Source organism: Cetorhinus maximus, chromosome 1, assembly GCF_964194155.1.
Source record: "Cetorhinus maximus chromosome 1, sCetMax3.hap1.1, whole genome shotgun sequence".
Taxonomy (NCBI): domain Eukaryota; kingdom Metazoa; phylum Chordata; class Chondrichthyes; order Lamniformes; family Cetorhinidae; genus Cetorhinus; species Cetorhinus maximus.
In genome coordinates this window covers 238,094,011-238,113,742 of record NC_135879.1, presented here as the reverse complement: position 1 = coordinate 238,113,742, position 19,732 = coordinate 238,094,011, and positions in this window count along the sequence as shown.

Below are 19,732 nucleotides of genomic sequence, written 5' to 3'. Positions count from 1 at the left end.
CAACACTAATCAGAGCATTATAAAGATTCAGCATAGCTTCCTCACTTTTGTACTCATTGCCTCTATTTATGAAGCCCAAGTGCACATATGCTTTGCCAACTACTCTCTCAATATCTCCTGCCACCTTCAAAGATGGCCTATCAACTGACAGAAAATTTAATTCTTAAAATAACGGTGAGTAATCCTCCAACCTGCTCCGGCTGTTTCACTTAAAGCTCTGTCTCACGCAATTCTCACAAAAGATTATCAAAGAAGATGAACTGGACCGGTTCCTGATTTTTTTTTATTCATCCATGAGATGTGGGCTTCTCTGGCTAGGCTAACATTTGTTGCCATCTCTAGTTGCCCTTGAGAAGGTGGTGGTGAGCTGCCTTCTTAAACCGCTGCAGTCCATGGGGTGTAGGTACACCCACAGTACTGTTAGGGAGGAAGTTCCAGGATTTTGACCCAGCGACAGTGAAGGAACGGCGATACATTTCCAAGTCAGGATGGTGAGTGTGGCCTGGATGACTTACCACATAATACAGAATATAGCTTCATAGACAGCAATAATTACAACTTGTAATTACTCTTTTGTAAGTAGTAAAATCTCCCAAGGCACTTCACAGGAGTTGTGTTGGACAAAATTTGTCACTGAGCCTCATAAAGAGATATTAGGGCAGATGACCAATGGCTTTGACCTTGGTCAAAGAGCATCTTAGAGGTGGAAGAGTTGGAGATAGAGAGGTTTAGGAATGAAATTCTAGAGTTTAGGATCTAGGGGGCTGAAGGTTCAGTCACCAATGATGGGGTGATTAAAATCAGAGATGGACAAGAGGCCAGGATTAATCTTGGAGGGGTTGGGGTTACATGAGGTTACAGAGTGAGGGGAGCGAAGCTGCAGAAAAAGTTGAGAAAGAAAGAAAACAAGGGTGAGAATTAGAAAAACGAGATGCTGCCAGCCTGAGAACCAATGTAGGTCAGCGAGCACATTCCCTGGATTGCTGATGTATTTATTCACAGTGACTGGTGTTGCAAGTAGTGTGTGTGTGTGTGTGTGTGTGTGTGCGTGCGTCTGTGTGCGTCTGTGTGTGTTTTTACAGGTATCTGGGTGGGTCTCGATCCCAGTATATATACCGGGGATATATATATGCTGCCCCTGGTTCGGACAACAGAGGGCACTGGTGACCACTATTGAGACAATCAGGGCAACATCAGTGATCACAGATGGAAAACGGATTATCATTAGACGCTGGCTGAATTTCATTGACTCTCCCAGATATCACTGAGAGTGAGCTGCTGAGGCTGTTGGCATAAAATTATTTCCTGTTACTTTGAGACAGCCATTTGCTCACTGGAGAACAATGTCTCAGTTTCTTTGCCTTCCTTCCACTGGGTTATTGCCTCAGTAGCATTACAGCTCAGTGAGTGTCTTGTGTCCTTCGCTACCCCTGTGCCTAGCCCAAGTGATCATTACCCATCTTGCGATCCAGGCAGGCTATTTGAACGTGCTGCAGGTTTCAATAAGGTCAACAAAGAAACTCTGATCCTGCTCTCGCCTGGCACAGTCGTACATTTGTACTTCCACAGGGAAGTGGGTGGATGGGCGGGGGTGGGATGGTGGAGGGGGGGGTGGGGGTGGGGGGCGGATGAGTAAGTGGGGAGGAGGGGGCTCTAAAGGGAGGTTAAGAGAAATCCCCAAACCACACCCCCCCCCTCCGCCCCCCATAACAATGCCCTGAAATTCCTCAAGGTTTCTCCCCGTCCCCCGCCATAACTGTGCCAGGCCGATAGAATCGGTAGATCGGTAGGGGATGGGCCAGCAACGCCCACATCCCACAAACGAATAGGAATAAAGTGCGAAAAAAAAAACAATGAGACAATCGCAGTGGGATGTTCTAGACCTTGCCCTGACCTCCGGACACTGAGGTAAACAAAAGCAATCCCCTACCATACGGCCTGGCTATCTCCGACTTACACCCAGGACATCAGAGCAGGGACCCTTTCCATTCCTGTGCCTCAGAGGCGCACTGAGGGAATGCTGCAGTCTCAGAGTAATGTCTTTTGGGGGAAGGGTTTAAACCGAAGCCCCATTCGCCCTCTCGATTGGATATAAACAGGTCCCAGGTTGGCTATTTTGAGGAAAACCGGTGGAGCACTCCACAGTGCCCTGGTCAATACTTAGCCCTAAACCAAAATCACCAAAGCAGGTCAGCTGGCCGTTATCAAATTGCAATTTGTGAGAGCTTGCTGTGCATAAATTGGCTGCTGCCTTTCCTCCATTGCAATGGCGACTACACTTCAAAAGTACTTCATTGGCTGTAGAATCCTGTGGAACGTCCTGAGATCATGCGTGCTGTCGTATAAATGCATGTTCTTGCTTTATTTTCATTTCCGCCTCCTGAGCAAGCGGGATGACTGAGCCAAATCCAGCCACTCTCAGGGGAGGGGAAAGAGTGTGCCAAGTGCCGTTCGAATCGTGAGAAGCCAAGGCATGAGCATATTTAAAGGAGCAGGGTGCCTCTTGCAATGGCAGGATCCAATTGAAGGTTTCCCTTCACTTAAAAAAACGCAAAGTCACAGATTTATGCTTTAGCTTAGTGATGGACAGGCCAAGCCCCCTTTTTACAACACTAGCTGCCATATTCCAGTCAGCTTAAATGTCCCAAAGTCACTTTGACAAAAAGGAGAAGGTAAGTATGTAAGGTAAGCGGGCAAGGGGATAGGTGGCAGGTAAGTGGGTAAGGATGTAAGGTGGGGGTCAAGGAGTGGGGGGTGGGGGGGGGAAATGGTCCGGGGGTGTCAGGGGGGGATAGTTGGGGGTGGGGAGCGTGGGTGGAGTAGGAGTCAGGGGTTGGGAGGGTAGCCGGGGGAGTGGGGGGTTTATTCTGGTTGTCAGGGGTGGGTGGTGGGGTGTGTAGTTGGGGAGCAGTGGGGCAGCCAGGGGGTTGGGAGGGTAGTCAGGGGGTGGGGAATTTAATCGGGTGGTCTGGAGTTGGGGGAGCCGGGGTGGGGAGGTGCGTTGGTTTCGGGGGTAGTCTGGGTTGGGGCGGTGGGGTGTCGAAGGGGTCGGGGTATAGGTGTGTGGGGCAAATGGGGATGAGAGAGGTAGTCAGGGGTTGGTGGGGGGGGGGAGTTGGGTGATCATGGCTGGTAATCAGGGGGTTCAGTGAGGAGTCCGGCGGGGGTTCCATAGTATAGTTACCCAGGTGACAGAAGTAGTTTTAACCTTTTCAACTTTTCCTGGGTAACTATTCTGGTAAATGAATTGGAACCATCCGAAGTCCCTGACTCTAACTCAGAGTTTCGGAAGATTCCAGAAGTTGAAATTTCCCAGTGCATCTTCTGGGGTACTTCTTGGGTATGACCAGCCAGAGACAGGAAGGTGTGGGCCATAGACTTCACATAACAGTCAAATCAAATCTTCCGCTTTGATCACTATGGCAAACAGAAAATATTCTGGGCACAGTTCATGTAGGGAGCAGAGCTAGGAATGGATCTAAGGGTTCGATTTTAACTGTTTGAGTGACTTGATTTTGAACGAGTTAAGATCAGGCCCTGTAATAGTGCCAAATGATAGATTTGAAGCAAAAAATTTGAAGAAACTGAGGCTCTTCCACCTGGTCAAGGAAGAGGCTAAAAAGTAACTTTACTGGAATATAATAAATCATCAAATCACAGAATCATGGGCCTGAATTCTCAGCTCAGCTGGTGGATGTGGTCAGCGATCCATTTCCCGGCTGATCCCAATCCCGCTGATCGCTCCTCACCCCCCACCCCCCGACATGGCCAGACAGCATGAAACAGGTGCTGAAAAGCTCAGCGCTGCCGGGGTGGGGGCGGGAAGAGGGCAGGCGATGATGTCAGCGTGGGGGCATGGGCCAGCGCCGACAGGACGCTTGCTGAAGGCAGAGAGCTGCCTCAGGGAGCTGGAGGCCTGAAACAGCAAAAATAAAGGTTTCAAAAGTTGGAAAATAAAGTGTCCATGCATCACCATCAGTCACTTGAAAGTTTAACTAATGAAAATGCTGTCCGCAGAAATTTATATATATTTCATTTCATCACCGAACTCTCATCCTGCCCATGGATGAGGTTTGATGGAAAATGTCTGGCCGATTCACCAGTCCGCCAATCGTAAGGTTGGATGGGTAGCAAAAAAAGTGTCAATAGTGCCGTTAATGGGCTTAATTGCCCTCTTAAATGCCCGCCGACCGAAATATCTTGCAAGCGCAGGATGACATCGGGACGTTCGCCCTACATCATCTCGTGCTATTTTAGGCCTGATCGGGTCAGGCGTGCGCCCGCCCACGAGGTGTAAAATTCAGCCCATGCAGCACAAAAAGGAGGCCATTTGGCCCATTGTGCCTGTTCTAGGTCTTTGAGAGAGTTGCCAATTAATTCTATTCTTCTGCCCTTACCCCATATTGGTGCAAATGTTTCCTTTTCAAGGATATATCCCATTCTGTTTTGAAAGATGCTATTGAACCTGCTGCCAAAGCCTGCTCAGGGCATCACAGTTCCAAACAAATCACTAAGGAAATGCATTGCTCCTCATCACCCCTCTGTCAATTATCTCAATCTGTGCCCTTTTGTTACCCACGCTGCTTCCAGCAGAAATGGTTTCTCTTCATTTGCCCTATGAAGATCCCTCATCATTTTGAGCCCCTCCATTGAATCTCCCCTTAACCTTCTCTGCTCTAAGGTGAACAACCTCAGCTTCCCCAGTCTCCCCATGTAACTGAAGTCCCTTATCCCTGGTGCCATTCTAGTAAACCTCATCTGCATCCTCTCCAAGGCTTTGTCCTCCCTGTTAGTGTGTGGTACCTAGAACTGGACATTAGATTTCCCGTTACCCAAGTAATTGGGCAGGTCTTGTGGTGCAGTGGGTAGCATCCCTGCCTCTAAGCCAGGAGCTCTGGGTTCCAGTCTCACTCCAGGACTTGATGTCTGTAGAAGATGTGTTCATAATGTGGCCAAACAGGTTGATAATCAACCTACAAACCCTTCCAACATGTGCCATGTGCAGGGAAGATTCTGGAATCTGACACCTGAAAATTTACAATCACCTGATAAGAAAGCACAGTGTCAAATTTACAGCACTAACTGATTCCATCAGCCTTGTGATGGCAAGAGTGCTGGGGTGCCTGCCATCACTATCCATAGTTCCAGACTACATATTGCCACAGCAACTTGGACTCCCTGAGTGATGTGTAACACCACCACCCTACTAATCGCCAATGACTTAAACCCCTTGCTATATCTCTTCATATAGTGTGATCTGCAGTAAACAGGTGGTATTGTGACTGAACCATTAGACCCAGGGTAATCCTCTGGGAACCTGGACTTGAATTCCACCATGATAGATGGTTGAATTGAATTTTTAAAAAGTCTGGAATTAAAAGCTGAGTGATGACCATGAAACCATCTAGTCCTTTAAGGGAAGGAAATCTGCCACCCTTCCCTGGTCTGGTCTACATGTGATCCCAGAAGTGGCCTAGCAAGCCATTCAGTTTCTCAACAGCAATTAGGAATGGGCAATAAATGCAACACCCACATTCCATGAATGAATACAAAAAAACACCCAGGTATTCGTCCTGTCCCAATGTGTCGAGTAAAATTCTTATCCATCTTTAGGGGAGGAAGCCATTCAGCCCATCAAGTCTAAGCCAGCAATCCAATCAGTCCTATTCCACTTAGCCCTGCAAGTTTATTTCCCTCAGGTGCCCTTCCAATTTCCTTTTGAAATCATTTATTAGCTCCGCTTCCTTTGTGGACAGTGAGAGTCAGGTCGTTGTTGTTAGATACGTAAAAATATGCTTCCTCACAACCACCTGCCCAAACCTTAAATCTGTGTCCACTAGCCCTTGAACCATCAGCCAATAGGAGCAGCTTTTCTTTGTCTACATTATCTAAACCTGTCATAATCTTGTACATCTCTATCAAATCATGCCTCGATTGTCTTTACTCCAAGGAGAACAAAACCCACTTCTTCGAAATAACCTTTGTAGGTACAATCCCTCATCCCTGGAACCATTCTGGTGAATCTCCTCCACACCCTCACAAGGACCCCCCCACATCCTTCCTAAAATGTGATGACCAGAATTGGATACAATACTCCAGTTCTGGCCTAGCCACAGCTTCATTACAAATTCAGCTCAATGATTCTGAGCCAGAGAGGGGCTCGAGGCATTAACATGTCAACCAGATATGGGCCAAAATTTTACGCTCCCCCACCGGGGTGGGCTATAGATGGCGGAGATTGTGAAATTGAAGGGATGGGATTCCCTGTGGGTTCCCACCCGCCCCGACCACACAGTGATTTTCACGCTGGGGCAGGCAAGGCCTCAGGTGGGAAGCCTGCCCTTGCCCCATTTGAGGCCCTTAAGTGGCCAATAATTGGTTACTTACAGGCCGTTTCCTGTTCAGCCTCAATTTTTTTGGCTGGCAGGAAGATTAAAGTTGCGTGGGGGAGGTCCGAAAATCAACGGAATTAGATCCCATCCAGTCAGATTGGCCGGCAGCTCTCTAAGGCAGGACTTCCTCCTGAATGAGGGGAAAATTCCTGCCTGCAGCCCACTGATGCTCATTCGAGTGAGAAATGGCTGTGGGGCACTCACAGTCAGCGGAGAATCTTCGGATGGCAGGGCGCGAGACCCCCCAGCAACCAAATAAATTAAGGCCATCATCATCTGGGACAATCCCTCTGCCCAATATTCCCGTTGCCTGTGTTGCCACTGACTACCCTATATTTATTTGTTTACTGTGGAACAATTATTAATTTGTCATCAATGTTGATTCACCCTTAATACCAACTTATGACCATCAGATAGATTTAATTTAATTAGTTCCTCCTGATGCTTTACTAATATGTCACCCAGAGGGCAGTGGGAATCTGGAACTCAATGCCTGAAAGGTAGAGGCAGAAACCCTCATAATATTTAAGAAGTGTTTGGATGTGCACTTGCGATGCCATGTCATACAAGGCTATGGACTCAGTGCTGGAAAATGGGATTAGAATAGTTAGGTACTTGTTTGAACAGGGCAGACTCAATGGGCCGAAGGGCCTTTTTCTGTGCTGTAGACCTCTATGACTCTATGTCCATTTACTTAATTAAAAATGATAGGTTTTTACCCTCACTTTTTAGACAATAGTGTTTTTGAAGTTAGGCAGTGCCTTAATTTACTGCATAGTTTAACATTAAAGCCTAATAAAATAATGAAGCTCTTAATTATTATTATTTCTCTCTCCGCAGATACTGCCAGGCTTTTTGAGTGTTTGCAGCATTTTGTGTTTTTATTTCAGATTTCCAGCATCCGCAGTATCTTGCTTTTGATTTAACTGTTTCCTTCATTCTCTCCCATCGCTGCATAAGCAAAGACGTTGCTCTTTCAAGTGTTTCGCTGAATTCGGTGCTGTCTCTGCTCAGCAACAGAGAGAGCACACGAGATTAGCACCACTCCTCGTGTGGAGGATAGAGACCTGCATGAACGAGATGGGCCGAGTGGAATGCATGGGTATTGCAATCTCTACAAGACAGAAGATTAGTGGTGAAAACAGGGGGAATACTAGGGAGGTTTTTAGCCAGTATCACTTCAAAGCAAAAAAAAAAAAATTAGTCCAGCTTCTGCACACAAATGGATGAGAGATAGGCAGCAATTACATCAGAAGCACCTAGGCGCTGTGTCTCTCCATAGAACATGAAGTGCTGCAGAACCCTTCTTCCAGCAAGGCAGTGTCCCTTTAACAATAAAGAAATAAGAAATGGCCTTTGACTGGTGTTGCACGGCCCGTTTGGTGACTCACTCACCCCTGCTGGCCAGATCTTCACCTACCACCCCATTAATGTCATTTCCAAATTAGTCCCTCCATTTTCCCCCCTCCAGAGAGTGCCGCAGTACCATTAATCATGGTGAGCCCTCTGTGTACTGATGGATCTCTTCCCTGAATCATCATCAATCAATCATGGCAGGACAACCAGGCCTGGAGTAGGGTAAGGAGTGAAGCAGCTGTGCAGAGCAAGAGGTTACATGGGTGCAACACATGTTGGTGGTGGCGGGGGGGAGGTGATTAGTTACCTCACGAAAGACCAATGAACGGACCACATCCATGTTAAATCAAAGAGCGACACAACAACTTGCATTTATATAGCACCTTTAGCATGCTAACAACGCTCCAAGATGCTTCATAGGAGTGTTATTCAACAAATTTAACACCAAGTGACATAGGAAGCTATCAGAACTAGTCAATGAACTAGGATGGCCTTAAAGGAGGGGAGGCAGTTAGAGAAATGGAAGGGTGTAGGGGGGGAATTCCAGAACTTAGGGCCTAGGCAACTGAAGGCACGGCTGCCAATGGCAGAGCAACTAAAATTGGGGATGCTCTAGAGGTCAGAATTGGAAAAGTGCCAAGACCTTGGAGGGTTGTAGGGTTGGAGCAGATAACAGAGATAGGGATGGGCAAGGCCATGAAGGGGCTTGAAAACAAGGATGAATGTTTTAAAGTTGAACTGTTGCCAATGTAAGTGTGATGGTGAATCCATTTGTGTGCATGAGTTAGGACACAGCCAGCAGAGTTTTGAATCAGCTCAGGTTTACAATATTTAAAGGAGTGCAGAGCCCAATTAATTGCATAAGATTGCCATACGATGGACAAGGATCTTGGAAAGACCATATGATGTAGGAGCAGAAGCAGGGCCCATTGAGTCTGCTCCTCCATTCAATGAGTTTATGGCTGATCTGATAATCCTCAACTCCACTTTCCTGCCTTTTCCCCATAGCCTTTGATTCCCTTACTGATTAAAAATCTGTCTATCTCAGCCTTGAATATACTTAACGACCCAGCCTCTACAGCCCTCTGTGGTAAAGAATTCCACAGATTCATTACCCCCTGAGAGAAGAAATTCCTCCTCATCTCTGTTTTAAATGGGTGACCCCTTACTCTGAGATTATGCCCTCTGGTCCTAGACTCTCCCACAAGAGGAAACAACCCCTCAGCATTTACCCTGTCAAGCCCCCTAAGAATCTTATATGTTTCAATAAGGTCGCCTCTCATTCTTCTAAACTCCAATGAGTACAGGCCCAACCTATTCAACCTCCCCTTCTAAGATAATCCCTCCATACCCAGAATCAACCTAGTGAACTTTCTCTGGACTGCCTCCAATGCCAGTATATCTTTCCTCAGATAAGGGGCCAAAACTGTTCACAGGATTCCAGGTGTGGTCTAACCAGTGCCTTGTATAGTTTTAACAAGACTTCCCTATTTTTATATTCCATTCCCTTTGAAATAAAGGCCAACATTCCATTTGCCTTCCCTATTACCTGTTGAACTTCTATGTTAACTTTTTGGGATTCATATACGAAGACTCCCAAATCCCTCTGTGTTGCAGCTTTCTGCAGGCTTTCTCCATTTAAGTAATATTCAGCTCCTCTATTCTTCCCGCCAAAGTGCAAAAGTTCACATTTTCCCAAATTACATTCCATCTGCCAAGCTTTTTACTCACTCACTAACCCGTCTATATCCCTCTGTAGACTCTTTGTGTCATCCTCACCACTTGTCTTCCCACCTATTTTTATGTCATTCGCAACCTTGGTGATAGTACATTCACTTCCTTCGTCCAAGCCATTAATATATACTGTAAATAATTGTGGCCCCAGCACTTATCCCTGTGACACTCCACTAGTTACAGGTTGCCATCCTGAAAATGCCCCCCTTATCCCAACTCTCTGTCTTCTATTAGTTACCCAATCCTCTTTCTATGCTAATATCCTACCCCCAACACCATGGGCTCTTAACTTATCAAGTAGCCTTATGTGCGGTACCTTATCGAATGCCTTTTGGAAATCCAAATATATTACATCTACTGGTTCCCCTTTATCTATTCTGCTTGTTACCTCCTCAAAGAATTCTAATAAATTTGTCAGGCATGATTTCCCCTTCATGAAGTCAGGCTGACTCTGCTCGATTATATTGTGCGTTTCTAAATGCTCTGCTATTACATCCTTTATAATAGGCTCCTTTATAATAGGGAAGTAAAAAGGCCGACAGATGTGCCAACATGTTTACCAAACTGTTTTCTCGAGAGTGGACAAGGACGAGCAGTGACCTGCTAGATTATGAAGGCGTTTGACTGGGTAAACACAGAGAAGCTGTTTCTACTTGTGGTTGGAACTAAAACCAGGGACCATAATTATGAGGTACTCACTAATAAATCCAGCTTGGATTCTGGAGAAACTTCTTTATCTGGAGAGTGGTGCGAAGGTGGGACTTGCTACCACAGGGAGCAATTGAGGCAATTGCATTGATTTAAGGAGACATTTGATTAACACTCAAGGGAGAAGGATATGTTGATAAGGTGAGATGAAATAGGATGGTAGGAAGATTGTGTGAAGCGTAAACTCTGGCCTGGATCAGTTGGGCCAAATAGTCTGTATCTACGTAATTCTATATTTCACTGTCTATAATGGGACAGTGTCAGCAGAGACCTCCTGACAATTATTCACTACTCTTTGATCATTGCTGCTTCTAGTTTTCCTCCCTTTCTGACATTAAAAAACTAATTAAATCTGAACCAAAGCAATTAAGCTGAAAGTTCTAATGGAATTACAAATTGATTTCTGCCAATTCCTTTGTCCTTTATTGATTTGTATTTTCTTGTTTCATTCTTCAAGCGACACGAGAAAGTAACAAAACACCAAGCACTCATGCAAGGGACAGTCACTACCCCAACTCCTGAGATCTCTTACTTAAAGGAACAGGCCCACAGTGGCGAAGGATTTCGGGAGATGCACAGCAAGTCAGCCAGCGTTTGGAAAGATGAAAGGAGGGACTTGCATTTCTTTAGCAGCTTGTCACATCCTCAGGATGGCCCAAAGAAGAGAATTGCATAGCATTTACCACGCAAAAAGGCCATTCCAAAAAGGCCATTCAGCCCAACAGGTCCGTGCTAGCATTTCTGCTATACATGAGCCTCCCACCCCCTCTACTTTCATTTAATCCTATCAACATATCCTTCTATTCCATTCCCCCTTGAATGCCTCTATATTATTCACCTCAACTATTCCAAGTTCCGCATTCTAACTCCTCTCTGGGTAAATAAGTTGATCCTGAATTCCCGATTGGATTTATTGGTGACTATCTTATATTTATGGCCCCCTACTTCTAGTCCTGGCTACAAGTGGAAATATCTTCTCTATGTCTACTGTATCAAATTCCCTCATAATCTGAAAGATCTCAACCAGTTCAGCACAAATCTTTCTCCTTTATAGGCAAAAGAGCCCCAACCTGGTCAATCCTTCCTGATAAGTATAAACGCACAGTTCTGCTATCGTCCTTGCAAACCCTTTTTTATTTGCAACTTCTCCAGTGCCTGTATATTCTTTTTAATAACACTGGGGCCACAACAACACTCCGTGTGGTCTAACAAAAATCTACACAGGCTTAACAAAATGTCTCTGCTTTTCTATTCTAAACCTCTAGAAAGGAAACGGTGATTTGCATGCATTTTTATGGTGCTACTACTTTTTGATTTGTGTACCGATAGATTCCTTTGTTCCTGTACCATATTTTAGACTCTTATTTCCTGAGGGTATGTGCTCTCCTTATTCCTCCTACCAAAGTTCACTGTCTCATATTTATCTGTATTCAAATTCTTTGCCCATTCACGTGCCCGATTCTGTGAATGTCTTGCTTTTTGCATTTTGTTGCAGTCTTCCACAGTGTTAACTATGCCCTACAATGTGCTGCCGTCCACTGTATGTTGTCTCTTGCCAGGTCCAAACAAGATGACAAAGGCAAGCGACACGATCAAATTTCATGTGTGAGCTGCGGTGGAGGTGGTGGGAAAGGGGGGGTGGGAGGGGGTGGTGGTGGCCAGCACATAGGACATAATGAGTTTGTCCATTCTTTCTGCCCTTTCCTATCACTAGTCTTTATTTTTCTCACTGAAGCAGAGGCACTCGCACCACAGGCCTCCCGCTGACTAGATAATCACCCAGTCCCATGCAATCCCGCGTTTGCAAAGCATGTTCTGAACTCTCTTTTTTAAAAATTGGTCCAGGGAGCTGGAGAAATAAGTCAGGAAACAAAAGTAATAATTTGTTCCATCTTTATCTCTGGGCGTTGCCATGGTTTTGAATCGGTGTGTGATGTCCCATCTTTTTCATATATATAACATACACACATAAGTTCAATAATAAAGTGAACTTATATTGTATGTTGGTCAGGGCAAGACTCACTAATCCTCACAGCAGGATAACAGAGAGATTAGAAACTAGGTAGGGAATTAAAACTTTCTCTTTCCCCCCGCCCACCCCCTCCAACCCACCTCACCTGCTTCACTCATCAACCAATCATGTCACCTAATCTTAAAGGGGAAAGAAAAAAACTACAACTACAGCTATAACAAAGAACTTCTGAAGTTTTGTCACTGTTGCAATATAGAAAACACAGCAGTCCGTGTGCACACAGCAAGATCCCACAAACAGCAATGCAATAATGACAAGTTGACTTTTTTTTTCTTGAGGGGTAAATATCTTCCAGGATACCAGAGAGAACTCCCCCGCTCTCCTTCAAAGCAGTGCCACAGGGGCTTTTATGTCTACCCAAGAGGATAGACCAGACATCGGGTTAACATCTCATCCAAAGGGTGGCACCTCCGATGGTGTAAACCTGCCTCAGCACTGCGCTGGAATGCCAGTCTGGATTTTGTGCATCTCTAGTGCAGCTTGAACTGACAACCTTCTAACTAGAGACAAGAGTGCTACCCACTGAATTAAGAACGGCACCTTTAGAGTACCCGCTATGCGATCGCCATTCCTTCACTGTCGCTGGGTCAAAATCCTGGAACTCCCTTCCTACACCACATGGACTGCAGCAGATCAAGAAGGCAGCTCAACACCACCTTCTCAAGGGCAACTAGGGACGGGCAATAAATGCTGGCCCAGCCAGCGACACCCACATCCCGTGAAAGAACAAAATAAATAGTAAAACATCAGAAGAGCACCATCAGACAAAGTTTGACTCCAGGCCACATTAGGAGTCATCAGGACAGGTGGCTAAAATCTTGGTCAAAGGAGTAGGTTTTATGGAGCGTCTTAAAGGAGGAGACAAAGAAGCAGAGAGATGGAGGTTAATTGAGGGAATTATGGAATTTGGGGCCTATGCAGCTGAAGGCACGGCCACCAACGTGGTGCAGTTAAAATTGGGAATGTGTAAGAGGCCAGAAAACAGGGGCCGATGCTTTGTTTTCAAACCGTTACTTCATTTTATACAAATAAACTTATTTGCTCCAAAAAGTATCTGTTCTTCATTTGGGAATGCCCTGCACTGTGGTTCCCAGCAGGGAAGTGGTATTTATTACCCATTCCTAGTTGACCTGAGAAAAGTAAAGAACAAATTTAATAACATAGGAACAGAAGTCGGCCATTCAGCCCCTTGTGATTGCTCTCCCATTCAGTTGGATCTGTGCAACTCCATTTTACCCACTCAGTTTTGAAAGCTCCAATTAACTCTCAGCATCAACAGCCTTTTATTAAGGACAAGGTTTCCACTATCCTTTGGGTGAAAAAGTAATTCTTGGTTTTACTCCCAATTGGCCTGCCGCTAATTTTAAGATTATCTCCCCATCGTTCTTGCTCCTATCAGCAGCAATCATTTCTCTGTGTCTACCCTATTGATTCCTTTTAACAGTTCAAACATAATCATATCACTCCTGAATTTTATAAACTCTAGGGGATTCGAGGCTGATCTAATAAGTTAATCCTCTAGGTTTCCTGGCATCGTTGTGAGGATCTGTGCTGCACCTCCTCCAAGGAGACAATATCTTTCAGGAGGTGCATTGCCCAAAACTGAACACAATGGGATCAGACCAAGACTCCTTAAAACTGAAGCATAACTTCATATTTCAGACACCTTCAGGTAAAGGCCACCGTTTCGTGAGCATATTTTGATTACATTTGGTAACTGTGCGCTAGCTTTTAGTGATTTGTGTTCATGGAATTCAAATCAACCCTACATCTCTTGGTTTCTCACTGTGCATATAATAGCCTGACTTACCCACCTTAGGTCCAAAGTGGATGGACCCACACTTTCCCACATCTGTCTATGTCCATTGTAAATTCATTGCTCCCAATTGCACTCCGTAATCTCACTGGTAATTTTGTGCCATCTGCAAACTTAGCTAGTCAACTCTCTATTCCGTTATACTGGCATATACATCACACCGTTCGTAACATCAGAACATCTCAAAGTGCTACACAACCAAAATTACACACTTCAACAGTTGTTGAAAAAATTCTTCCTTAGGATGTGGCATCACTGGCATCTCTTGTCCATTGCTGTTTTGTGGGAGCTTGCTATGTGCAAATTGGTCACTGCATTGCAACAGTCTCTACACTTCAAAACGCACTCCATTGGCCATAACTCACTTTGGGACGACCCGAGATCGCGAAAGGTGTGACATAAATTCCGAATCCTTCTTCTATCACTTGTGTTGGCATTGGTTGAGAAAGGAATGTTGGCCAGGACACCGGGAAAAATCTCCTCATCTTTGAATAGCGCCATGGGATTCTTAACATCAATCAGTTTTCCATCGTGCGGGCAGATGGGGATTTGCTTTAGCCTTTCATCTGAATAAAATGCTAACCCAATGACCTCTGCACTCCTCAAGACACCAATTTGTGCCTGGGAAGTACGGCTGCCTGATACTCAGAATTTGTCAATTTACCTACAATTCATATCTTTAAATCAAATGAAAAATTTATCAGGGTTTAGCTCAGAGATGAAAAGAGATTTAATTCGCCTCGCTGGATTTACATGTCTGCTAACATTGAACTGCACCTGTTTTAACAATTGAGAGGAAAAAGAAAGAAAGAAGCACAGAGAAATGGAAAGAAAGATCTGCATTTGTGTAGCGTCTTTCACAATCTCAGAACGTCCTGGAGCACTTCGTAGCCGTTATTAGTTTTGACGTGCAGTCATTGTGAAGGAAAAACGGCCAAGGAGAATGGAAGATTTTAAAGTCTTTTCATGTACTGAAGATATATCATTGAATGTGAACTAAAAACTTTGACAAGCTGTGCTACCAGTGTTTAACTGGAGCTGAGGTGCTGAGCTTTTCACTTTCAGTTGAAACTTGCTGGGGTAATTCAATAATCTTGCAATCCTTTTTTTTGTGTGTTAACTGATTTCTTCCTTTCAATTCAGTTCCACTGGGAAACAAACTGTTCAATACTTAAGTGCTAGCGCCTCATGTATTGAGTGCCAGTAGCGCATTCGTTCAATGATGGGCATCACAGCCCACTTTGGCCATTTTATTTCACTTGCCCTTGGGATGAAGGCAGCACTGGCAAAGTGGCATTCATCACCCATCCCTAGTTACCCTAAGGGTTGTTGAAAGTCAACTTCAAATTGTGGGGCTGGAGCACCGAAGCTAAACGTCACACCTTTTCATGCTGCTTCCACTCTGAGATCATCCAATTCACCGGGAACTGAGCCCTGCACGGCATCGCGCCACACCACACGGTGGACTTGCCTATCAGGAAGCCTGATCTGCCTTCGGGGTCAAGACCCTGATGTTAGGGTTAAATGTGGGCCCTGACCCTGCACTTTTCAGGATCAGTCACCCAACAGGGCTTTTGTAGGATTGGTCAACTAAAGGTCAGAAGTCATGCTTGCCTTCCAATTTAGGATGGCAGGCAGGCTCCCTACACTGAGGGGCCAATAAAGGACCCCTAGTGCACTGAGAGACCTGCAGACTGCCAAGACAGGTAAGGGAGAGAGAGGGCACCTCCAGATGGAGGAGCCCTCTCAACATTTCAAAAATTGTTGAAATTAAAAACGGCCACAGCTGTCAGACTGCCATTTTAGAGCGTTGAGGGTATTAAAAAAGTGATATGATGCATTGCCCCCGCCCCCACCAAACCCCCTGCCTGCCAGCCTGCCCCCGGGGGGCTGCCTCCTTTCATTGGCCATGTTTCAGCCACCACAAGGGACACGTCTGCCAACTGGAGATTTCCAGTCAGCGTGGGAGAGGTGCCTTAATAGGCCATTAATTGCCTTCATTTGATGTTGGTTCTTGTATATTTTATATCTCAGATCTATGCAGAGATGACACTAGTTTCTATATGTGTAAGGAATTTATTTGTGTCCTTCAAAATATCTCTACAGTCACAAAATGCCTGCGCTCATGCTTATAGCTCAGGCTTCCAGCTCTTTCTACAGCTTTGTTTACTTTCCTCTGAGTTTACACCCAGACTTAACCAATCAAGCACAGTAAGCATCAATAGTACTCAGTGGCAGTAGTATGTACCATCTACTAGATGCATTGCAGGAACTCACCAGGCCTCCTTAGATGGCACCTTCCAAACTCATGACCACTACCATCTAGAAAGACAAGGGTATCAAGCACATGGGAACACGACCACCTGCAAGTTTCTCTCCAAGTCACTCACCATCCTGACTTGGAAATATACGGTTGTTCCTTCACTGTTGCTAGATCAAAGTCCTGGAACTCCCTCCCTAACAGCACTGTGGGTGTATCTACACCAAGTGGACCACAGTGGTTAAAGAAGATTGACCGCCGCCATCTTCTCAAGGGCAATTAGGGATGGGCAGTAAATGCTGGCTCAGCCAGCGACACCCACATCCCATGAATGAATATAAAACAAAGTAAACAGACTCACAAAATCTAACTCAGAACCATTGAACACTACATCGGGCACTTGCAGCTCTGGCTCAACCTCTTTGAAAATGGCCCACCTCTGGTCCCTTCAGCCTTTGAAAACCTGGCCCCTGATTTCATGCACCCTTTATGGGAAGCTTTTCCACTTCTGCACACAACATTGAGAAGGGGCACTGCATGAAGAGGAGACACAGAAAGTGAGCCCGTCGGAGTGAAATGCATTGCGTGCACGATGTTCGCTTTATTATTTTTTTGATTGGGCAGCACTGGGGGGTCAGCAGGAGATTCTCCGATGAGGAAGATTTTTTAGGTGGTAGCTGTGGAGATCTGGACTACACTGTCTGAAATATCAGCGTAATGAGGAGAGATTGAGTAGACTGGGCCTAAACTTTCCTGAGTCTCGAAGAACCAGAGCTGACTTGATTGAAATGTATAAGATTCTGAGAGAGCTCAATAGGGTTGATGCTGAAAGACTGTTTCCCCTGGAAGGAGAGTCAAAAACTAGGAAGCAGAGTCTCAGGATAAGAGGTTGGCCATTTCGGGCTGAGGTGAGGAGAAATGTCTTCTTTGCAATTCACTACCCAGAGAGCTGTGTGCTCAGTTGTTGAGTATATTCAAGGCTGGGATCGATAGATTCTTGGACTGCAAGGGAATCAAGAGGATGGGGATCAGGTGGGAAAGTAGAATTGAGGTCAAGGTTCACCCATGATCTTATTAAATGAAGGATCTAGGCTCGAGGTGCCATATGGTCTACTCCTGCTCCTATTTCCTATGTTCTTGATATGTTAATAGATGTTTTGCTGAAGCATGACATTGACAGTAAAGATCTGAGATTTATCTAGAGTCTGTATTGGGACCAAATAGCAAGTGTCAGGCTAGAGGAGGGACAATCAGATCTGTTTCAAGTGAAGAGAGGAGTATGACAAGGCAGTGTACTGTCACCAAAATTATTCAATCCGTACCCAGAATAAATATTCAGAGAATTAGATGTACTTCCAGGAGTGCAAACTGTAAGCAAGAACATTACAAACTTGTGGTACACTGACAACTCAAAACTACTTGCAGAATCAGAAGAGGCCCTACAAAATATCGTGGATCAATTAATATTTAGAAGTTTAGAATATGGATTGAGTATGAGCACCAAAAAGACAAAAACGACGGTAAAAGGGATACATTAGAAGAAGCTAGAATGAACATTGGAGCAGATGGTGTCACACTGGAACAAATAGATAAGTTTGTATACTCAGGACAAATGAAGACAGAAGATGGCAAGTGCAATGCAGAAATTAGAAGAAGGATAGGGATAGCCAGAAGTAATTTTGTGAAGATGAAGGATGTGTTAACAACACGAAAACTCAGGCTTGTAACAAGGAAATAATTGATGACATATTCTATCCACTTTCCTGTATGCCTCAGAAACCTGGACAGTAAATAAAGATCTGTGGGAGAAAGTAAAGGCTAAGACGTATGCTTAAAATTCCATATAAAGACCATAAGACAAATGAAGAGGTACTTGAAATAGCAAGAGCGAAAATAACTTGACAAAATGACATCCAGAAAAGAAAGCCTTTTGATCAGAGCTGAAGAACCACGGAGATTCTTTATTCTTTGATCACTGGCAAGTCCAGCATTTGTTACCCATCCCTAATTCCCCTTGAACTGAGCGGCTTGATAGGCCAATTCTGAAAGCATTTAAGTGTCAACCACATTGCTGTGGGTCTAGAGTTACATGTAGGCCAGACCAGGCAAGGATTCTTTCAGGAGAGGTCATTAGTGATCCAAATGGGTTTTACGACAATCGATAATAGTTTCATGGTCACCATTACTGAGACTAGTTCTAGATTTATTAGCTAAATTAAAATTCTACCATTGCCATGGTGGCATTTGAATACATGTTCCCAGAGCATTAGCCTGGCCTCTGGATTACAAGTCCAGTGACAACACTAATGCTCTAATATGGAGAGACAGTATAAAATAAAGGGAGAAACTCTAAAGGAGCTGCAGGAACATAGGGACCTCGGTATATATGTACATAAGTCATTGAGAATGACAGGGCTTGTTGAGAGAACAGTGAATAAAGCATATAATATCTTAGGTTTTATTAATAGGGGCATTGAGTACAAGAGTAAGGGGGTCATGTTGAACTCATATAAGACACTAGTTAGACCTCATCTGGAGTAGAACATTCAGTTCTGGGCGCCATACTTGAGGGAGGATGTGAAGGCATTGGAGAGGGTACAGAGGAGATTCACAAGAATGATTCCAGGAATAAAGTAATGCAGATATGAGGATAGATTGGAGAGGTTGGGACTGTTGTCCTTGGAGAAAAAAGGTTGAGGGGAAACTTGATAGCGATATTCAAGATCCTGAGGGATATGGACAGGGTTAAATAGTGAGAAACTGTTCCCACTCAAGAGAGCATCAAGAACTAGAGGGCACAGGTTCAAAATAATTACCAAAAGTGATGTGAGGAACAGTATTTTCACCCAGAGGGTTGTTGGAGTTTGGAACAAACTTCCTGAGAGGGTGGTGGAGGCAGGTTCGATAGAGGCATTAAAAAGGAATTGGATTGCTATCTGAAAAGAAAGAATGTGCAAGGTTACAGGGATAAGGTAGGGGATTGGGACTGGATAGAATGCTATTTCAGGGAGTCAGTGCAGACTTGATGGGCCAAATGGCCTCCTTCTGCACTGTAAAGATTCTGTGATTCTTCCAGAGGGAAAACTGGAGGGCAGCAGAAAGAGCAGAAAGGCTACAAGAGCAGGTCTGAGGCTAGGAATCCTGTGACAAATAACTCACCTCCTGACTCCCCTAAGCCTGTCCACCATCTACAAGACACAAGTCAGGAGTGTGATGGAATACTCTCTCCTTGCCTGGATGAGCGCAACTCCCACAACACTCAAGAAGCTTGACACTGTCCGGGACAAAGCAGCCCGCTTGAATAGCACCCTGTCCAGCACCTTAAACATTGATTCCTTCCACCACTGACGCACAGTGGCAGAAGTGTGTGCCATCTACAAGTTGCACTGCAGAAACTCACCAAAGCTCCTTCAGCAGCACCTTCCAAAGCCACG